Below are 19,804 nucleotides of genomic sequence, written 5' to 3' on the forward strand. Positions count from 1 at the left end.
GGCTCTGTGCTTTCAAGGCACTATCCCCAGCCAAGCCTGAGGGGCAGAAAGTGTTGATGCCAAGTATTTCCGACGTGGCAATCCAGTGACCCCATACACGCTGGGCTGGACCACCACAGAGCTGATTACACAGCAGCAACTTATTTTTACAGTGCTCCTGCCCTTTTTCCCGGTGTGCTCCCCTCGGGTTTAATGAGCAGAGCCCCCCCAGGCTTCTCTGTGTGCTTCCTCATAGAGAGCTCACTTGAAAATCAGCGTTCGTCCTCTGGTGCCATGACCGGGAGTGGGGAGAGTATGCCGGGGGCTCTGCTTTTGGGAAGAGACGCTGGTGGCTCCCCTTGTCCCAGAGCAGAGGCAAATTACAGGCATGCAAGACTCCCGAGGGCAGAGACGCGCGATGTTAGGGTGGTCCCTCTAATATCACGTTCCCACAGGGCGAAGCTCTAACCACTGCAGAATACGCCTGCTGCCGTGAGACAAGGCGTCAGAGCTAGCAGACGCACGCCAGTATTTCCCCATGGAATAGCTGCCTTCATGATGGAAAACTGAAAGCTAACCATTTTCACCTGAAAAATCCAAACACTTTCTCCAAAGAAAACCCCGCATCCAACCCCTTCCTACCCCATTTCAAGTATTTTAGTTTTTGGGTCTGCTCTTTTCAACAGCAACAACAACAAAAGAGGTGGAAAAAAATCAAGGTTTTTCCTGGGAGACCAATCCTCAGTGAAATTTTTCGGTTTGGTGCGTAGCAGAACATCTTGCAGCTGACCTTCCCTGTTTGAATCCCGGCAGTGGCTGGAGCCGGTGACGCAGGATCGGTCCTCCTTTGCCTGGCTCCCAGGGCTCTCACCCTCCGGCTACGCACCACCAACTGCGCCTGGCGCAGAGTGGGCTCCACAGAGGAGGGCTGTTCCCTGCACTGCAGCCTGTCACGGAGGAAAAGCAGTTTTACCACGTTTCGCCTGGCAGGCATTTCAAAGGCTTCTCCTCTGAATCAGGGCTGAAGGCACTGCCTACATTTCCTTTTTGCAGAAATTGGCAGGTTCAGCTATGCAAAATTCCCTAATCCTGTTTATCTGCTGCCTCCTTCCCAAGAGGCACAAGGCTCCTATGGCCTCTCCGAGCTTTCCTCTATGCCGTTGCTAGAGTTATATTTGCCCGTTTGAAGGCCAAACGCAGGCAGGGTGAGAGGAAGGCAATCTCGGGGCCCTCAGCATACCCAAGTTTGGGATTTCTGTGTGCAGTGAGGCAGACGAGTGCAACGGCACTGTGCCACTTTAGCCTTCCCTGGAATAATAAACTCCACAGCAAATGACTTGTGTCCAGAGCAGGTGTCGGGCACATAAAAATAATCTGTTGCCCAGGGCTACAAGCAGCAAAACGATGGCCTTAAGGGAGGAGCGGTGCGATGGGTCACACTCCCCCTTGCCTTTTCCCTACCCCCCTGCAGCCCTGGTGGGGCAGGAGGAGGGTGGGCTGAGGCTGCGGGCAGGGGAGCCCAGGTTACCTGTCTTCTGGGCCAAAATCTTGATCTCAATGCTCGATGATCGAGCTGCTCAATGTGGCGATGCTGCTCTGTGCTACTGAGCAGCTGAACTTTGTAGCCCCAAGGGTAGGGAGAAAATAAATCAGCTCTGTCCTTAACCTTTGCACAGGGAAATTCACTTCTGTGCTTGCCAGGGAGGAGCGCTGCTCTGGTCCTGAGGGTTTCTGCTCGAGTCCAGGGTGCCCATGGAGGATAAAGGACAAACCGGGGGCTGACCAAGGGCTGAGGTGGGGTGGTGGCAGTGGGTCAGGCTGCAAAGGTATGAAGTGGGGTGCTGCCAGGGTGGAGGAAGAAGAAGATCTTGGGCAAGGTCAGCGTGAAGGAGGAGGAGAGAGGAATGGTCTCACTTTGGGGGAATGACCCAAGCCCAGTGCCACCAGGAGCGAAGCTCACCTCCTCAGTTGGACCGCAGATCGCTGAAACTCCATGCTGCTGCTGTGGTTGAAGGTGTGGGAAAGCCCTTGGGGTGCTCGTGTCTCACCCCTCTCCCCTCCTGGCCTACAGATGGTCCATGCAGCATCCCTTACTCCATGAAGTCCATCCCAAGGGTCCAGGTGGTGAACTTTGAGGTCCAAATCCCACTGATGAGCAGCGTGACGGCTGGCACACCATCGTAGGGAGCTCCTGAAACAGGGCTGGTGGCACACACACATGCGCGCGGTGTCAGTGAGCTTTGGTGCTGAGGTCTTTGCAACCTTAGCACTGTTTCAGCAAAGTTTTTGTGTGGGTATTGACTGAGCAGGGATCCTGTCTGGATATGATTCACCTTCCTTCCCCCTCACGGGAGGTACGGTTGGGAACCTATCACCAGGCTGGCAGCAGCTCTCTGAAACACTGTCTTCTTATGGGGCTAAGCAGGGAGGCCACCTCAAGTACATTTCTAAAATCAGCCTCTTTCTGTTATTTACGACATTATTTTGCGTAACGAGCGTTGCTCGTGAGCCTGTTCTCTGGGATGGCATACTGAAGGACCATATGTCATGGTTTGGACTGCCAACACATCAACATTGCAATCATTTGCAGACTGTTTTATATTTCTTTGATTTGGGAATCTGTGTAATTAGCTCCCCAGAACAGCCGGGTAGAGGAAACGCAGTCTGTTATTTAGGCAGAATTAACATCCTTGTTCTCTGTATTGTGATCCTTAGTTTCCCAGGGCTGCTGCCAGAGCAGTGGAGAAACCAGTGCTGAGACATTCATTCCTTGAACCTGCATTCTTTGCAAAACTATTTCTGCTCCTTTGCTAGGCTATCCCGAGGACCCATGGATGGGTACAAGACGTGCTGATGCTGTAATTAGTAAATACCCACTGCAAGTGGCAGCAAAAGATTTATAGCCACCGTCAGAGGTTTCAGCAAGACGAAAAGCACCGAAGCACTTACACTCACCACCAGCACCACAGTTTGCTGCTGTTTACCCCATTTTTCTCCAGTCTCCCAGCAGCTCCAGCTAGCATTTCCTCCCCTTTGTGCTGCAGACCTGATAAATAAATCTTTACTGACCTGTTATGGCAGAAGTCATATATGAATGTGCTGGTGGGGAAAGAGTTATGCTATTTTAGTAGGTTAACAAGCCTGTATAAGCTTCTTCACTGTCAGCATTTGGCCTGCTACCAGGCATATGATCATTCTGTTACGCTTTCCGTTCCTATTCTGGTGGTTTATGCAGGTTGATTTTTAGCACTGCCTACCTGTATTCCACCAAAAATCAGGAGGAGGGCATCTGTGTCAAATGGCCTCCCACTCGCCTGTAGGTGGGAGTTTCATGCTTGTGTTTCAGAGGCAGGAAAGGGCTCTGCTCCTGGGTAGAAAGGGCAAGCAGGTGCCTACCGGTGGGTGGTTAGGGGTTAGGGCAGTGCTCCCCCAACCTTAGCATGAGCACCAACCCTACCTGAGGGCACCATTTGAAAGCTGTGATGCACACGCAAGCAAAAGGAGAGCTTGTTTTGGGCCACTGCAAGTAGTACGTCTCCCAGACACATTACCAGCAAGACCATGTGTCCAGTCCTCGGTTGGCCTCAATGTCTAAGACCATATGAGCTTGGCCAGAGTTGTTCCTGGTGTTCGGACACCTCTCTGCCTCTTTCTTCCGCACCCCTGCAGGGCCACGTGCACACATGGATTCTCTGTTGCTTGGTAAACAGTGAGTTTATACTGGTCTCTCAAGGCCAAACAGGATAAATTCTTTTCTCTGCCTGGCCAGGGCAACTCTTATGGGACTAAACTCATCTTTGATATATCATTGCATCTCAGTAAATTTAATAAAAATTGGCCAACAAGTTCAAAAGTTATTAATGTCGGGGGGCGGAGGGGGATTGGAGAGAGCAGTTTTTTTTCCACAGGAAAAGGGGCAGAAAGGTATACATCTTATGTGGGAGAAATGGAAATTACTATCTGCAATACTAGCATGTTATAATTTATCCCCCTTTCCGTTTTCTTCTCTTCCACATGTAATGCAAACGTTTTAACTAATCATTATTTCTTCCCATTTGCCCTTTCTGCTCCCTTGGCCAGCTCCACAGACAGCACAGACAACCACCTTAGGTCATTGGGCCACTTCAAATGCTTTCCTCTTCTCATCTGCTCCTTCTCCTTGGGAGACATGTCCTCCCTGTGCTGGGAGGGATGCGCTTGGCTTCTCAGATATAAATGCAGCAGAGTTAGAGCAGGGGTAGTTCACCAGGTACTAACTCATGCCCCCTGGCTCACACCCATGAGCCATGCTCTTCCAGTGACCCTCTTGTCCCACTGAAAGGTGCTGCAGACCCACTGGACGGCTTGACATAGTGCTGGGTGCGATAACAGGAGGCATAGCCAATGTTAGGTCTCCTGGATGTGCCGGAACATGTGCCCCCTGGGAACTGCCTGACTCGGTTGCAGTAGCTGGCTTGTAGCTGACCCTTGGACTCACGGTGTTTCAGCCAGGGGGATGCTATTTTGGTGATGCTTCTGCAGATTTAATGTCATTTTAGCCTTGCTCCCACTGATGTTGTGGCCGTAGCTCTGGGCCCTGTGCGTCAGCTGACCCCAGCCTCTCCTTTTGCTCACCTTCTTCCTGATGCATTTCCCCTCGCTATCCTTAGCCCTAGGTTGAAAGCTTTGCCTTCTCTGGGGAAGGGCCAACAAGCTGCTTCTGCCTTTGGTTATGCCTAGCTCCCTTCCTCTCCCTTGTGTTGCCTACTTTGCTTCATAATCTTGGGGTATTTCAAACTTAAAGGTACTTTTCTGTTATTTAGTCCTATTTCCAGAGGTGTTTTGGGGAGCTCGAGGCAGTCATCCCTACTGCTTAGTATGATTTCCTCCCTTGGTCACCATCCTGGTTTCAGCCCATTCCTTCTCCGTTTGGCTGCCGCTTGACCATACAAAAGTTTTGGGCGGCTGTAGTGGTATAACCAGGCAAGAATTTGGCTGCTAAAAAGGCTTTGGAAAGAATTGGGCTCTGGGTTCATTGGGAACTCGGTTGATCAGCATAAGAGGAATCATCTGCTTTGATCCAGAAAATGGCATTGTGTTTGTAAATTGGGTGGAAGACAAGAAGCGCTCACGATGTGTTAATTTGTTTGGTCAGAATCCACTTGGAAGCTAGCGAGGTTTTGGTAAGATTTTAGTGAACGAGGCTGCTGTTAATACCTGCTTATAGGTCACCGTGACCCTGAAGGTTTATGATAAGACATTTGCAAAGTCACTGTGATTCTGTGAACATACATGGAAACGAATTTATATTTTCCCAATGATAAAAGGCCAAATCCAACACATTGCAGAATATTTGAAAATGAACGTAGAAAATAGATATTTGGGGTCATAAAAGGGCATGCTTGACAGATTGTTTCTGGGGCTTTTCCCAGGGTGATACTCTTGGTCTGTCAAGCAAAGGAGGCTGTAAGCGTGGACCAGATAACAACTCGCTAATAAGGTTTGTTTTGCAAAAAGGCCTCTTTGAGTTAGTTAAAATGCTCTCTCTTCCCTTGACTTCTGCTGGAGTAAGCCTGTGACTTTCTGTAATAATCTTTATCTGTGTGTTGAGAATTTAACCTAGAAAGCATAACTGGACTACATTAATTAAGCTTTAATCTCCAGCTAAACTGACGGTCAACAAACAAACGGGACTTTCTCAGGATGAGTACTCCTTGCGTTTACATGATCCACAGTGTAGTTTCACCTCCTGGGCAGAATGGTGTTCCCCAGTTGTTTTGTGGAGCACTTTCTGGGAGGAATGAATCCCCTCCTTACAGTTTATTTGTGTTAACCACATGTTATGGTTTGGGCTGGACTGGCCACTGAAATGAACAACAGATGCTCTCCCCAACCTCTCCCTTCAGGGAGAGAAGGATGAGAGAGAAAAAGCCATATGAGTTTAAAAGAAACTAAACTACTTTAATGAAATATTAACAATAAAACAATAAAAAGAAAAGGCAATAGTATCAAAAAAGAAAATAATGAAATACATACAATATATACAAAACCAATATTGAGCTCCCAGGATGACAATCACATCACCAGCAGGCACTGGGAAAATTCCAGAATGGACTCAGCAATGAATGGGAACTGGATTCAGGAACTGGTTTCAGGAATGCACGGATCAGGATCAAAGGCAGATGAACAGACAGAGTTCTCCTCAGATGCTGGCCATTGAAGAAAAGAGGCTGATCCCTTGGATCCCTCAGCTTTTATACTGAGCATGGTGCAGATGGGATGGAATACCCCGTGGGTCAGTTGTGGGTCACCTTTCCTGTCTGCTCCTCCCCACAGGTGCGACCCCTCTGCGCTTTTCCACTTCTGACCCTCCAATGGGGCATATAATAAAGTTAGGTGACCTTGGGTGTTACAGCAATAAGTATATGCAGGAGCCTCGCTGCATACCATCCCTTGGTATTAATTAAAAACATCAGACCTTACCTCTTCTAGAAGCCGACACTGTCTGAAAAGTAAGCCATTAATTTCAGAGAGTTCAGTTATAGAAGCAGCTTAACTGAAAAGTAAAATTACTGAACAGAAAATTGGTTCTGTTTTACCTCAAACCAGGACACCGCTAAATATCTCTAAGTCTCTTCTCCCAGGAACAGTGGGTGCCAGAAGAGGTCTGTTCAGCCAGCATCCTCTAAGCATCCACAGGCTCTGACGCCTGAAGTAAAGTGCTCGTTCTGTAAGTTCCAGTCTTATTTTGCATTTTTGTATTTCCCTCCTTGCTGCATCCACTCGCCCAACCTAGTGCCTCTTTGAGGATGGTATGGATTTTCATTTCCATCATATCCAATCTGGAAAATATTACTTAACCCATGTCTGCCACAGCGCCGTTTACGCAGAGTTGTGGGTACGTCCCTATGACTGATCAAGACTGGAGTTAGTTTGCTACGTTGCTGGCAATGTAGGCCAGATGGGCATTTTGAAATGGAATTGAATGAAAGACAAGAGATGATGTAGCGACAATATATATATATAGTGAGTACCCGTGCATGTGTTTTCAAGGGATATCAAGCTGCTACCACAGTTTGTTTCTTTAAACCCACCAGGACATGACGTTTTCACAATAGGATCCTTCGTGTTCTATTCTCTCTGAGACAATCTCACCGTTGTTCACATCTGAACATTAATATCCCCTTCCAGCCTGATTTTAGTTCAGAGGGAGTGTCATGAAAGATCTGGTTGACTCAGGTATTCTCATTGTCTTTGAGTTTTGGTGTCGCAAAGGCATCTGGTCTTCCCCTGGCTCTAGATCTAAAACTGAGAAGCCCTGCTCCAGGAAGAGGGACAGAGAGAAAATAAAAGGCAATGTGCAATTGTAAGGCCCGTGGGTGCTAAAAGAGCTATGAGGGAACCTGAAACCATAAATGAAAAATTCCTCCAGGCTCAGCAGGAGGTGCATCACCTCCTGTCAATGTGCTTGCACCCTCAAAACCTTCCATGGGAAGAAATGCAGAAAGAAAAACCTTTTCACTTGTACATGAGAGGATGCCAGCAAGTGGCAGCAGCTCCCTGCCTGACACAGACTGTCCGCATCACACATCAGCTGCCTGCTCTGTTGTTTATCTGAAAACAGAGCGACAAAAAAATGTACACATGACAAGCTCGTCTGACACTGCTGGAATAGCTTAGCCCAGGACTGACTTGAGGGGCTGCAAGAGTTCAACTGTAAGCCGGGGGAAGAGTCCTCCTCTGATCCCCTTGTGGAGAGGTCCAAGGGGACCAAGCAGCCTGAAGGAAAGGAGAAATGTGGGGTTTAGGAAATACGGAATTCCTTTTTTGCAGGAGGAGCTCCTGTTGCTATTCTGGTTCCTGTGTCTTCAATCATCAAATGTAGCTTTTGTCTTTTGATAGGACAAGGAGGAAAGTATTGTACAATAGCAGTTCTGACAGCCCGGCACACCCCACTTCAGTGGTTTAAAGCTTTCTTTGTGCTGAATTTGTTCTTATAGTGCTAATGACCAGATTGCCATAAATAGGCACTAAATAGGTCTGGACACAGTAAAGGAAAGTGAAGGTCAACGTTACCTCTTATGTTGTATTTTAGATCTCTGTATCAAAGAACTTCATAAGGAAAGGGAAGGTGCATTTTCAACTTGGGCTTCCTTTTAGATACAGAGTGGGAAACTGAGGCATGAAAAGTTGCTTGTCAGAGCCGGATGGGGACAAGAACGGATGTGGACTCTGACTGATGTCCTGCAGGGTCACTGCCAAACAGCAAGTCATCTCCATATAGGGCAAAATTAATTCCTCACTGAAACCGAAGGTAATCACAGAGTCATAAAATCATAGAATGTGTTGGGTTGGAAGGGATGTTTAAAGGTCATCTAGTCCAACCCCCCTGCAGTAAGCAGGGACATCTTCAACCAGATCAGGTTGCTCAGAGCCTCATCAAGCCTGGCCTTGAACGTCTCCAGGGATGGGGCCTCCACCACCTCGCTGGGCAACCTGTTCCAGTGTCTCACCACCCTCATTGTAAAGAACTTCATCCTAATGTCCAATCTAAACCTACCCTGCTCTAGTTTTAAACCATCACCCCTCATCCTCTCGCTACATGCCCTTGCAAACAGCCCCTCCCCATCTCTCCTGTAGGCCCCCTTCAGGTACTGGGAGGCCGCTATAAGGTCTCCCTGGAGCCTTCTCTTCTCCAGGCTGAACCACCCCCAGTGGTAATACTGCCATTGACTTCACTAGAGCCAGGACTTCATCTGCAGGCCAGCTCGATCAGCCTAAACCTAAATGTCCAGTATGGGGAAGGCAGATGTATTTGGGACGCTGGGGTGCAGGTGCTATTCTGTACAGCAGTTGCATGAGGAAGGATGAAAGGGGATGTGGAAGGTGCTTGTGTGTGAAAGCAGAAGGTAGATTGCGTGGCCCATATATAGCTGATATGTCATTTTAGGGTCCCAGGACCTGACAGTGTGTCCCCTTGATGGCTTGGTCACTGAGCCTGGCACTCTGCCAGGGCATCACCCTTTGCACGGGTGCCAAATGGGTGAGAAACGTGCCCTTGTGAGAAGCTCAAGTGCCTTCCCTCTCTGTCTCACTGACTAACAGATGCAAGTGACTGTGTTGCACCTTGTGCGGGGAAGCAAGCTACGGGGCATTTTTAAAGATGGGGAGAGCGAGTGGTTTAGTGGCTACATTTCCTTTACCTGCCCCAAAGCCAGGCTTTGAGTGTTACAGCTTGAGCGCTGAACCACATCACTCCTTGGGTGTACCAGACCTCTTTGCTAGCTACATGAGCCCTGTTATGACCCAAAAAGTAGGGGAATTTAGGATGTGCTTCCCTTTCCAGCCTGCTGCAGCGGCAAAACCATCGGGTCTACAAGCATACAAACTGGTAGGCATTTTAATAGATGGGGGTAAGCCAGAGCCTGGCTTGGATGGAATCCCTTAGTAAAACTCCGGTAGTACAAAACTAACAAATTAGGCAGGGCAGAGGCACCCAATGAGCGGGTGGGTGGGAGGGCAAGGCACAGTGTGGCATCAGCAGGGGACACTGGCTCAGCTCCCAGCGGCAGTCGCTGCCACATGTGCCGGAGGGTGCCTGGATATCTCGTGCAAAATCAAGCACGCTTCCTGCCGGAGAAAGTTGGTTTTCACTTCAAGGCTGTGCGACACCATTCTGGGTCAGCAGTGCTGGCCTGTGCCCTGCAGCCGTGCTTTGGGGACCACATTGCCCACCATTCCCCAGGGGTTCATGGGGCTGGGCAGAAACCAGGCTCACTGCTGCTGCAAAGGGCTTAACAGATGGGCGAGGGGCATGGAGCCATCTCACGGAGAACTGGTGCCTGCAAGGGCATAGCTCGCTGCTTTATAACATGGTGACACATGGCAATTTGTATCAGGTGGGGAGGACACATTATGTTCATGGGGGCATTTCCAGACATTGCTGGTATCTGCCAGCCCCTGTGGGTCTATGTTTAGCTTGCAGTGGCTCAGGAAATATCCCAAAAGAAAGAAAGAGAGGGAGAAGTTGACTTGCAAGGGAGGCTGTCAGCTGCGGTTGTCCTAAGAGGGTCGAGCTCATTTCTGGGCAGCTCTCGGCACCACTTCAGTTCATGTAGGTCCAGTGTTTGTGAAACACCCTGTACCAGCTGGCCAGACCCAGGGTGACCAGTTCCTCTTCTCTTTCTAAGAAACAAGCCCTCCCTTTCCACTCCCTTAGTTTTTCCTACCACCTGCTCAGAGCTCCTCTGCCAGGGATCAGCTGCTGTCAGGGGCTCGGGTGACATCTGTCTGCAGCCCTGCGGGAAGCTGAGGCTGAGCAGGCCTTTTCCAGAACAGGTCAGCCAGTGTCGGGTACAAAAACCCACTTTCCAAGTGGGGCAGGCTGGGTTAGAGCCCAGGGTATGACCTGTTCTGCGTGGCATGCTCCCATGTAATGTGACCTGATGTCATTCTGCTGCCACGTGGTGTTGCGACAGGGCTTGCTGGCCTTTGCATTGTGCAGGCGGGGACGTTGCATTCCTCCCCCCGAACTGAGGGACTGCTGGTAAACCACACAGGATGCCAACTAAATTTTGCTATTCTTCATTTTATGTTGCTTGGGATGAAAGTACTTGACCTTAAATTACTCTTCTTTTTGAAAAGAGAGCTTGTTTCTCAGGAAAGATGGATTTGATTCTTTGGTTTCGGAGTAAATCTGGTATGAATCCGCCCATTGTTTGATGCTGCCCGTCCTTCCCACCCAAACAGGGAAACCACTGTAGTGGTTGGCATTAGACGTCTGTCATTCAGGTAGGGAATCTGAACCACGCTCTGTGCTCTCCGACTGTGCTTCAGGCAGAGATCCAGGAGCAGGGACACTTCTGGTTACGGTGCAATGCAGGCTGTGTACCCAGTGGAAATTAAGTTTACCCCACACAGGTAAACAGCTCTGTGCTTTAACACATCAGCTCAAGCGGGAGACAACCCAGCGTGAAATGCCTGCGTTAAGATGAAATCACTTCTTTTCCACTGTCTCATTTCATCCTAATCCTAATCATCCTGGCTCGAGTCTATGCTAGTCTGTAGAGAGGGTGAAATGCAAAGAGGTGGAAAATCAGCTCTAAATCTGCTGCTGCAACAATCAACTCCCTGGCTTCTCATCTTCAGCAGATGTCTTGCTACCGGTGCAAAATGTAACATATCTTCCCTACCTGCACTGCATAATTCCCCTATCTGCACTTCGGACTGTAATACAAGAGGTTTCTTTTGCTTTGGGCATTAGAGAAACAAGATGGAAATGACAGAGGTCTTTGACAGAAATGTAAAAATGGGAATATCTAGAAAAGGGACCGAATAAGTCAAAATTCAAAACTGCCTTCCAGAGGATTGCGCACCAGAATTTAGGATTTGAAATTGCTCCAGTCAAAGATAAGTTTGTGAGCTCAATACAAAAAAATGGGGTAGGGGCCAGTTGAACAAAATAACATGACTTTTGGAAACCAGGCAGTCAAATAATAGGAAGCAGTGTTAGCATTCTGATCTAAAAGAAATCAATTCATAAAATGCTCATTCTAATTAGATGACCAATTTCTACTATTTACGTGTCTTACTTTCCAAAGTCAGCACAACTATCAGGAAAAGAATTGTGGTGGTTTGTTTTTGGTTTTTTTTTGCTTCACATTGTGTAAATTCTATCTGCAGCTTTTTAGTTATTGGCACTAATGATGGATCTGTAAGCAACCTGGCTTGACTCTGGGAATGCGGGCGGCCGGGGTTTGCAACGGTGGCGCTTTAGGAGATCTTCCTTTTGACCTCCTGATGCAATTAGCCATGGTCTCACTGAGAGACTTACTGTGCACAGAGCATCCCCTCTGAGTACAGCTGCAATGAACAAGCAGAAATTTCTGAGACAGCACAAACTTGTAAACCCTTCCACAAGATTATCAAATGACAGCAGGTTGCAAGTATGTAATGAGAAGCACGGGTTCACTGACTAAGCATCCCTAAAGGGACTGATGCTTAATCCTTTCATAGACGGTGCCCTCTTACCCGGCTCTGAAGGAGGAGGCGGCGGCAAATGCGCTCTAGAGAAATGACGTAATTAAGAGTAAGGTTGATCTACTGCTAAATGTGAGTAATATGGAGTTTGCCTTCTTACTGACCTGCCTAGAGCAGGCCAGTCTATCAGTCAGGGGCCACTGCACACAGTCCTCAGTTTGTCCCTAAGCCCTTGCCCCCACTCCTCTCTTTTGGGAGGCCAGCGAGGGCTCCTTCTCAGCACATGGCAGTAAAGGCTCACAGTCTCAAAGCAGTTAAGGCTGATAATCTCAAGCGTTGCCTTGGTCCCGTGCCAGCTCTGTGCTCCCCTATTCATATATGTGCTGAGATGTCTTAGCATATAGCTGCAATATTGAAGTGTTAAGTTTAAACCAAAGTTGGAGTAAGGAGCCAGGAGATAAGTCTGTTGTAAATCACTGCACAAACTAATGTCCACTTGGCCACAATAGCTAATTCTAGCTGCTACAGAGAGTACTGGGTACAGCCCAGGCTGAAGGGGGGGCAGGGTAGCTACAAGAAGACCAATACCATCCTTATTCATCCCTGCAAATTCTTCCCTCGAAGCAATCAGGGTAGTGAGAACAGAGTTCCTGTGCTTATGCAAGACCATTTCTCTCATGGTTAGCAGCTCTGGCTATCACAGCTCTGCAGTAGGACATGCATATTAGTCTATTAAGGAAATCGAGGGTTTGCCATCTACAGAGCACACGCACAGCTAGCAGCGAAGAGGGGACAGTTTGAGTGCCAATGTCCTGCACAAGTTTGTACAATCCATGCTAACAACCTTGTGTTGGTGTTTCACTGATACTTTTATCCAGGCTAGGTCTTAGGACACTAACCTGTGTGTATGTACTTACATCACATCTCCTGGCTGCACCTACAGGCATCACCCTGACATCACCCTGGTACCGCCCTGGAACCTCCGACATCACACTGACATCACCTCTGCATCACCCCTGCATCACCCTGGCATCCCAGTGACTGCAGATGACTGCATTACCTCCCTGGCTGCTGGTGATGTACTGAGAGCTGAACGACTGGCAGCTGGTTTGGGATACTGCAAATTCCTCCTGCAAATGTCCTCTTCTGCCTCTCCCCTGCCCTGCCTCTCCCCCACCTCTGCCTTTTGTGCTCTTGCTCTGTGGCAACAGGGCTACATAGCAGAGGAGGCATCACACAGATTTGTCTGGCGGGTTTGTAACGAGAGGGGTGTGATGACCCTGCACATTCATCAGATGCCTGTTTTCAGCCTGGACCCATCTGTGATGTTTTTATTCTTTTTTCTCCTCCCTCTGCTCAGCTCAGGCTGCTTCGGGAGAAGTGGCACGTAGGCACATACGTCCTTGCGCACACTATACTTGTATAAACTCCATCAGGAAGTCATCTGGCCAAACTTTCCAGAGCTCTGCTTTTAACTCTTCCTTAGGCAGGCTGTACTGGCAGCCTGGGGATTTCCAGGGCGCGTGGACATGTGCATTCATCCTCCCGTTCTGTTTATTGATTCCCATCCCTCTCCTTCCTACGAGCCCTGAGCACGTGGCTGTGCAGCTTTTGCACCCATCTTACTCCGAGTTCCCATCAGAAAGAAGTCCTCTGTGCACCCACAGGCACAGGCAGGGCTTTGCAGTAAAACGCTGGCTAGGCTTTCCTGGGGGATGAAGTAGCCAAAAAGCCAGTTACCAAGAGGTGCCACAGCAGAGGCTGCCCCGGCGGGGCAGGAGGAAGGAGCGCGGGGGCAATTCTCCCTTGCGGTTGTTATTTCAGAAGCGTGTCCTCACCAGGCACACAAGTAGCAAAGGAAGTTCTCACAGCCCTTAAATGTTTGCTGCGGTCAGGGAAAGATTAAAAAAAAAACCCAACCCCTTCGTAAGTGACCCTGTCTTCAACGAAGACGTGTCTCACTGTGTGTCCCACTCTGCACGGAGGCACGATTACACACCCACATAGGCACATCAGCATGCATATACACATTTTAAAGGGCTGAGAAAAACCCTGTGAGACTGTTCATGTAGGAGAAAGGCTGCTGTTCCTCCCCACGACATGCGTGGATTAATAGTTCTCCTAATTGTTAAATGCAAAACAGAAGTCGCCCCATTTTGTTGGTGCCTCTTAACTGCCCATTGCCAGATTTCACCAGCTCTTACAAGATTTTGGAGCCTACTGCACAGGAGTGAATAAATGGAATTGCTGGAATTGTTATCCTCCGTGAGTGGGTACGGAGCAGCGATGTCCGAGCTCATTCGCTGCTTGGTCAGTGGTGCTGGCCATTTTTTGCTCATGCTTACCTTGGTGCGAGTATGAAACGTGTGTCAGACCAGCAGATCTCCGCTGGAGAGGTGCTGCCAATGGTAATGCTGTCTCTCTTGACTTACACCGCTGTAAAACAGCCCAGAATTTAACCATTTATCCATGAAGTTCTTCACAGACATTTGTCCCTGGTTTAGTGTGTATTCATTAATCTTCTCTAGAGTTACAAAACCATGACGTGGTAAAAGAGATTCAGTGTACACGTCTTGATTCGTCTCCTAGGTGCACAGGTGTAAATCAGAAAAAGTAACTTCATTAAAGTTAATTAAGTTAGCCTGGTGTTAATTTTCCCTTCTCTATCAGATTTACAGGCATCTGTCGGAGATAGAGGGGTGTGTGTTTGTACTCAGCCTTGCTCGGACAGCTGTGGTATAGAAGGGATTCAACCGCCAGAAATTCCCAAAAATCTGGCATGACTTTTTACGGCAGACTCATCCACTGCAGAGATGTTTCTCCCCTCAAACAGCTGTTCATGGGCCATAAACAGCAAAGGAGCCTTCTGTTTCTGTCAGACTCCTACCGAAATTCATGAGACGCAAACCACGACTGCCCACAGATTGGAGCCGGAGGTATTAATAGTGATCCCCCGTCGCCGCCTCTTCTGCAGTCGAAGGAATCAATCAAGTTCTTGCACTCCCTCAAGGAGGTGAAGAAGCTCTGAGAGCTGAGGAACACACAGGCTTTTGACCATGCATGGTGTTCCCTCTTAATTTGTTTCTTCAGATCTTTTGTTGACACTTGTTATTCCTCTGTCTCCTCAACTGGAGGATCATAAGTGTAACTTTTGTCCCAAAATCTAGACTCAGTTTCCCCATCCTGACAATTCATTGTAGCCTGAGTTTTGAATGGTGAGTGGGGCACGTGCAGAGGTATCCTTGCAGAAGGGGTTCTCCGTGCATTTGTGTCATGGTTAAGAGGCTTGGGGTGGTGTTCAACATCAAATGGTTTTTCTCTGTGCGAGTAATTCCCATCAGGGCATTAAAGAAGGGAGCTACCACTTGTCCTGCTCAGTTCTTTGGTTTTCTGCCTGTCAGTGGCAGAGGACATCTCTGTATGTGCTGGCGTAAAGGGCAGGCTTGCTCCATCTTTGCCAAGTGCTTTCCCAGGCTGGCTAGGGCTTTGCTTACTAAGCCTGTCCCTCTCAAACAGCAACAGCAGACAGGGACTTGTCTCCTAAGACACCTTACTGCTACTGCTGTGACACCACATAGCACTCGGACCTTCCTCCTGGGGGCAGTGGAGGGAAGGGAGGCGTAGCCTCCTTGGCACGCAAACACCTGTAATGCACTAGAAATGGTTGATGTTGTTTACCAAGGCCCTAATTTTTGTCTGACAGGCCAGAGCGAAGAAACTATTGAATGTCTAAATCATAACACCTCCTTCCGCCATCTTAGGTAAGCCAATGCTTATCCTCCACTGATAAGCCAAAGGCAGCGGAGATTTGCCTTCCAGTTTTAATGGGCTGCAGATTAATTGTGTGTAAGTACTGTGTGGTTGTTCTTAAAATGTCCAGCAAAAGAGACACCTTGGGGAACCGGAGCTGGGCTGTGAGTTGACAAGGACACCTTGTGCAGCCCCTGGCCAGAGCTGGGACCACCACCCAGGTCACTCCAGGGTCTGATTTGCTTTGCCTGTCTCAAAAGTCCCTGGGATAGGTCAACGCAAGGATAAATCCCTTCTCGCCAAGCTTTAAACGTAAACCTAAAGCAGGAAGAAACTGCCTGAAATCCTACATAAACTCATCCTTACGCTGCAGACCTCAGGGCAGGCTTCCAGAGAAGGCTTCCCATGCAGCTGCCGGGTTTTGCGTGCAGAGGCAACCTTTTGGGCAGAGTGGAGAGAAGGTATCCTTGTAGGTGCATTTCCACCTCCGTGACAGAGCCTTTGGGATTAAGTGTCCGATATTTAGGAAACGAAAGGATGTACAGTGCTCAGTCCTGACCTTGCTGTAACCTGTGGAGAAACAACAAAGATTCCCTTTAACCATGTAGGGCGTAAACAGTGAGGAACACGCACGTAACAAACTTAGAAAGGAATCTGATAGATAGCCCCAAAGATAAATGCCGCTTTAGGCAATGTTGCTTTAAACTGTTGACAGAAGCACCATTCAGAGAGGAACTGTGAGATTTAAGTGCTTCTTTGCTTCTGGGTGGGATAAGGTGTCATGTAAAATGCGTTCTGTGTTTTCGTTTCATCTCCCTCTCTCCACTTTTCTCCAATGAGAGCATACACGCCAAAAGCATTAAAAACAGACTGCGGCGAGTTTGCTTCACCAACACATCTCCACATCAAAGGCATTGCCGGAATCTATTGATTCTGGCAGAATTGCAGAAACCGGTGATGTTTTCACGGAGAAATCATGTATTTCTCAGTTGATTTCGGGAAAGACAAAAATAAAGAAAAAAAAAAAGAAAAGCAAAAAGCTCCACCGTGGGCAAATATTCACCCTACAGAGAGGATGATAAACTGCAAAACGTTTTGGCTGTCTCCCTCAGTGCCAGTAAATACTCAAGGATGCCTTTATTGACAGACAGCGGAGCTTTAGCTTACATGATGTTACAAAAAACTGGCCTATTTAAGTTTTGTTTTCACTGTTTGCGAATAACATGTGATAGTTCTTATCTGACCTATTGTTTACTTCCTACTTCTGAAGTGAATGCACCCTATGTCAGTGAACGGTGTTGGCACGCAGCCCCATGACATCTCAGAGGGCCCAGAGATTATCCATGACAGCAGGTCAGAACCGCAGGGGAGATCGCGGCTACGCTTTGGGGGTGGTCCAGGCAGATTCACCTCTGATGTAGGTGTAACTTAATTTTAGTCTCGTTGGAAAAACCTTTTGCTGATCAAAAGATCCATCAGCTGTTTTGATGGAAAATACACTTCCTTTCAGTTTTGCCTCATAGATGTGAAACGGTTGTATTTGTATATTGCTTTAACTGAAACTACTCGGTTTCTACTGAAAATGTCTCTGTGCTGTAAGACCTGTCTTAACCTCGTGAATCAAAGCAAAATCTGAAAAGGACATAGACCAAACCGCATAGTGGGAGGAACTGTTTTGCCCTGCTCTGCTTTCAGGGCTTTAGTATTTGTAGGACTCTTTGACTCTACTTTGTTTGCATCCTGCACATGAAGGACTTCCAAAATGAAGCATGAAGGTATTTCCAAAAGGTGTCTGTGCGCAGGTAGAGGGTGTGATTAATGCAGGACACATCTATATGACAGACCTGCTTGGTTAAGCTGGGGTATAAAGTCCTCTGCAGTCTCAGGTATGGGCTCTGCTGGTGGCACTGCTCTTGCTGCCAGCCACTGCTTGTCCTGGGCAGTGCTCTCCCTCTGCTTACCAAGGCAATGGTGCCTTCTCCTCCCGCCTTGCCCACCAACCCTAGTCTTGACCTATAGGACACTGTGACAATCCAGCCTCGCCTCCTCAGGGGGGAAGAGTATCTGCCTGAGCATCTAATTATAGAGAGATAGAAAAACGTCCACTAAAGGATGAGGGTAAGTTTTCCAATACGTAGCACAACAGTAATCAATACTTGCATCAATACTTAATTTATCTATGTCAAGCGGAACAGCTTCAGCAGGAGGGAATGAGATCATCTCTTCCGACCCTGGCGTGCTATGCAGTGGCACGTGGGATGGGAAATGTGGGTTTTAAATCCCTTTACTCAGAGGTCTGAATTCTCAAACCCTTGGATACAAGGGCGCTGCTGCCAGGAAGACTTTGACAGGACGGACCCACCCTTAGCTCATGAACAAAAGTAACATCTTAATCCCTCTGCAAACCTAACCCCAGACCCTTAACCCCTGAGTAAAAAACCCACTGGGATCAGGATGAGTCTCCTTTGATCTTGGGGAACTTTTCGGCTGGCCTCTGATGAAAGGCATTTACCTCACGGCCACTGAGTCAAGCCCCTGGAGGACCCTTGTTCCTTCTTACAAAGAGCTGCAATTTCAGTAAGAGACTGCAGTGTTACCCAAATTTCATCCCCCATGAATATGTACTCCCTCGCGCCGCAGCGGCTGTTCAGCCAAGGTATTTGCAATGTTCCCTGTGAGATATTAATTTTTGGGCACCTCCCCGTAGGGACATCAATGGTGTGACTCAGTGACACGGAAAGCTTGCTGGGAAGTGGGGGAGAGTTGTCTGCCACGCACAAGTGGTGACATAAGTGGTGGGCAAGAAAAAAACAACAACTTCTCTGTTGCAACAGGAGGTGAAGGTTTCAGCTCTCTGTGAATGGTTCCCCTAATGGTGACTAAGCTGTTCCCTCCATCCAGCTAACGGAGAGACCGTGCTGGGTGCTGAGTCTTCCTGTAAACCAGCCGGCTTCGGGTCATCCCATTTCAAGGCTTCTCAGAAGGGAGAATGTGCTGCTTTCATGAAATATGCTGAATGCAGATTAAGTCAGATTTCAATCACTCTTTCCTTTCTCATTAAGCGCTTTCCATAGGAGTTGCAGCCCCTTGGTTTAGCTAACAGGAAGGTAAGCATCAGGAGGAGGAAGGAGATGAAGCACATCTCACTCTAACTTCTCTCTGTACCTATGTTCGTAGCTTGGGTCTTGCTCCTGAGTTATGGTGCGTCTAATTACCCCTTTACCTGCAACACAAGATGGCCATGAACATTTCCAGGATGCTCTTGGTTTTTACAGGAGCCTGTCCGCACAGAAAATCTATCTGGTATCAGTGACAGCTGTGAATTTAAAGCACAGTATCTACTCCTGGGTGCCTCGGCCAAAATGGATGAACTGAGTCACATGTGTACTCTGGGACAGGGGTGCTGGCACACAGGCTTGTCCAGGAAAAGCTTTCCCAGAACAGTTCCAGGAATCACTGAGGAAAACTAAAGAGCCTAAATCTGTCCCAGTGGTCTACGTGGGTTCAACAAATACCCTAGATTGCAGGGAGAGCTACCAAACCAATTGACAGCACTTCTTCAAGGGTTTCTAACCTTCAGTGGACCACAAGTGGTCCTTTTCCATGACTGCCTTGGGTTGTTAGACCCTACACTGAATGCCTGTAATAGGACTATCTTGTTATCTGATAAATGGTGTCCAGCCCTTGAGCGAGTGCCTCCCACAGTCCAGGCAATCGGACAGGCTGGTGCTTCTCTTTTTGGGGAGAGGACAAGAGGACAAACATGCCAAACATTCATCAGATAGCCAAGTGCATTACCGGAAGGGGCTCAGACATTGTCGTGATAAGTAAATACGACAGCCTCCTCAGAACACAATAGAGGCTTAAGTTTGTTCCTAAATTATTAATCTTCCCTGAGGAGCGGCTTTATAGTGCTGACTTGGGCACTGTGGGAACACGGCCTCTTCCCAGTGAGGGCGGCGAGCTCCTCCCTGCAGCATCTCCTGGTGGGATCACAGCAGAGCTCGGCCCGTCCCAGGCAGCTTATCCGAGGGGACAGGACATGACTTTTGGCACCGGTTGGGAGAGGATGCCCCTAGCACGGGGTGGAAGCCACGCTTTCTACTGTGGGTGGTAA

General features: G+C 48.4%; 1 protein-coding gene across 3 annotated transcripts in view; it reads left to right on the forward strand.

Annotated features, from left to right (window-relative positions):
• HSF2BP (heat shock transcription factor 2 binding protein) overlaps window positions 1–13,062 on the forward strand; it is a 94,008-nt gene extending 80,946 nt beyond the window's left edge. For all 3 annotated transcript variants that reach the window (XR_008468143.1, XR_008468145.1, XR_008468144.1), the window contains one exon: window positions 12,881–13,062. The gene's annotated coding sequence lies outside the window, so the exon portion shown is untranslated. The remainder of the gene's footprint in view (window positions 1–12,880) is intronic.
• Window positions 13,063–19,804: the final 6,742 nt, after the last annotated feature.

The sequence above is a fragment of the Rissa tridactyla genome, chromosome 1, assembly GCF_028500815.1.
Source record: "Rissa tridactyla isolate bRisTri1 chromosome 1, bRisTri1.patW.cur.20221130, whole genome shotgun sequence".
Lineage (NCBI taxonomy): Eukaryota > Metazoa > Chordata > Aves > Charadriiformes > Laridae > Rissa > Rissa tridactyla.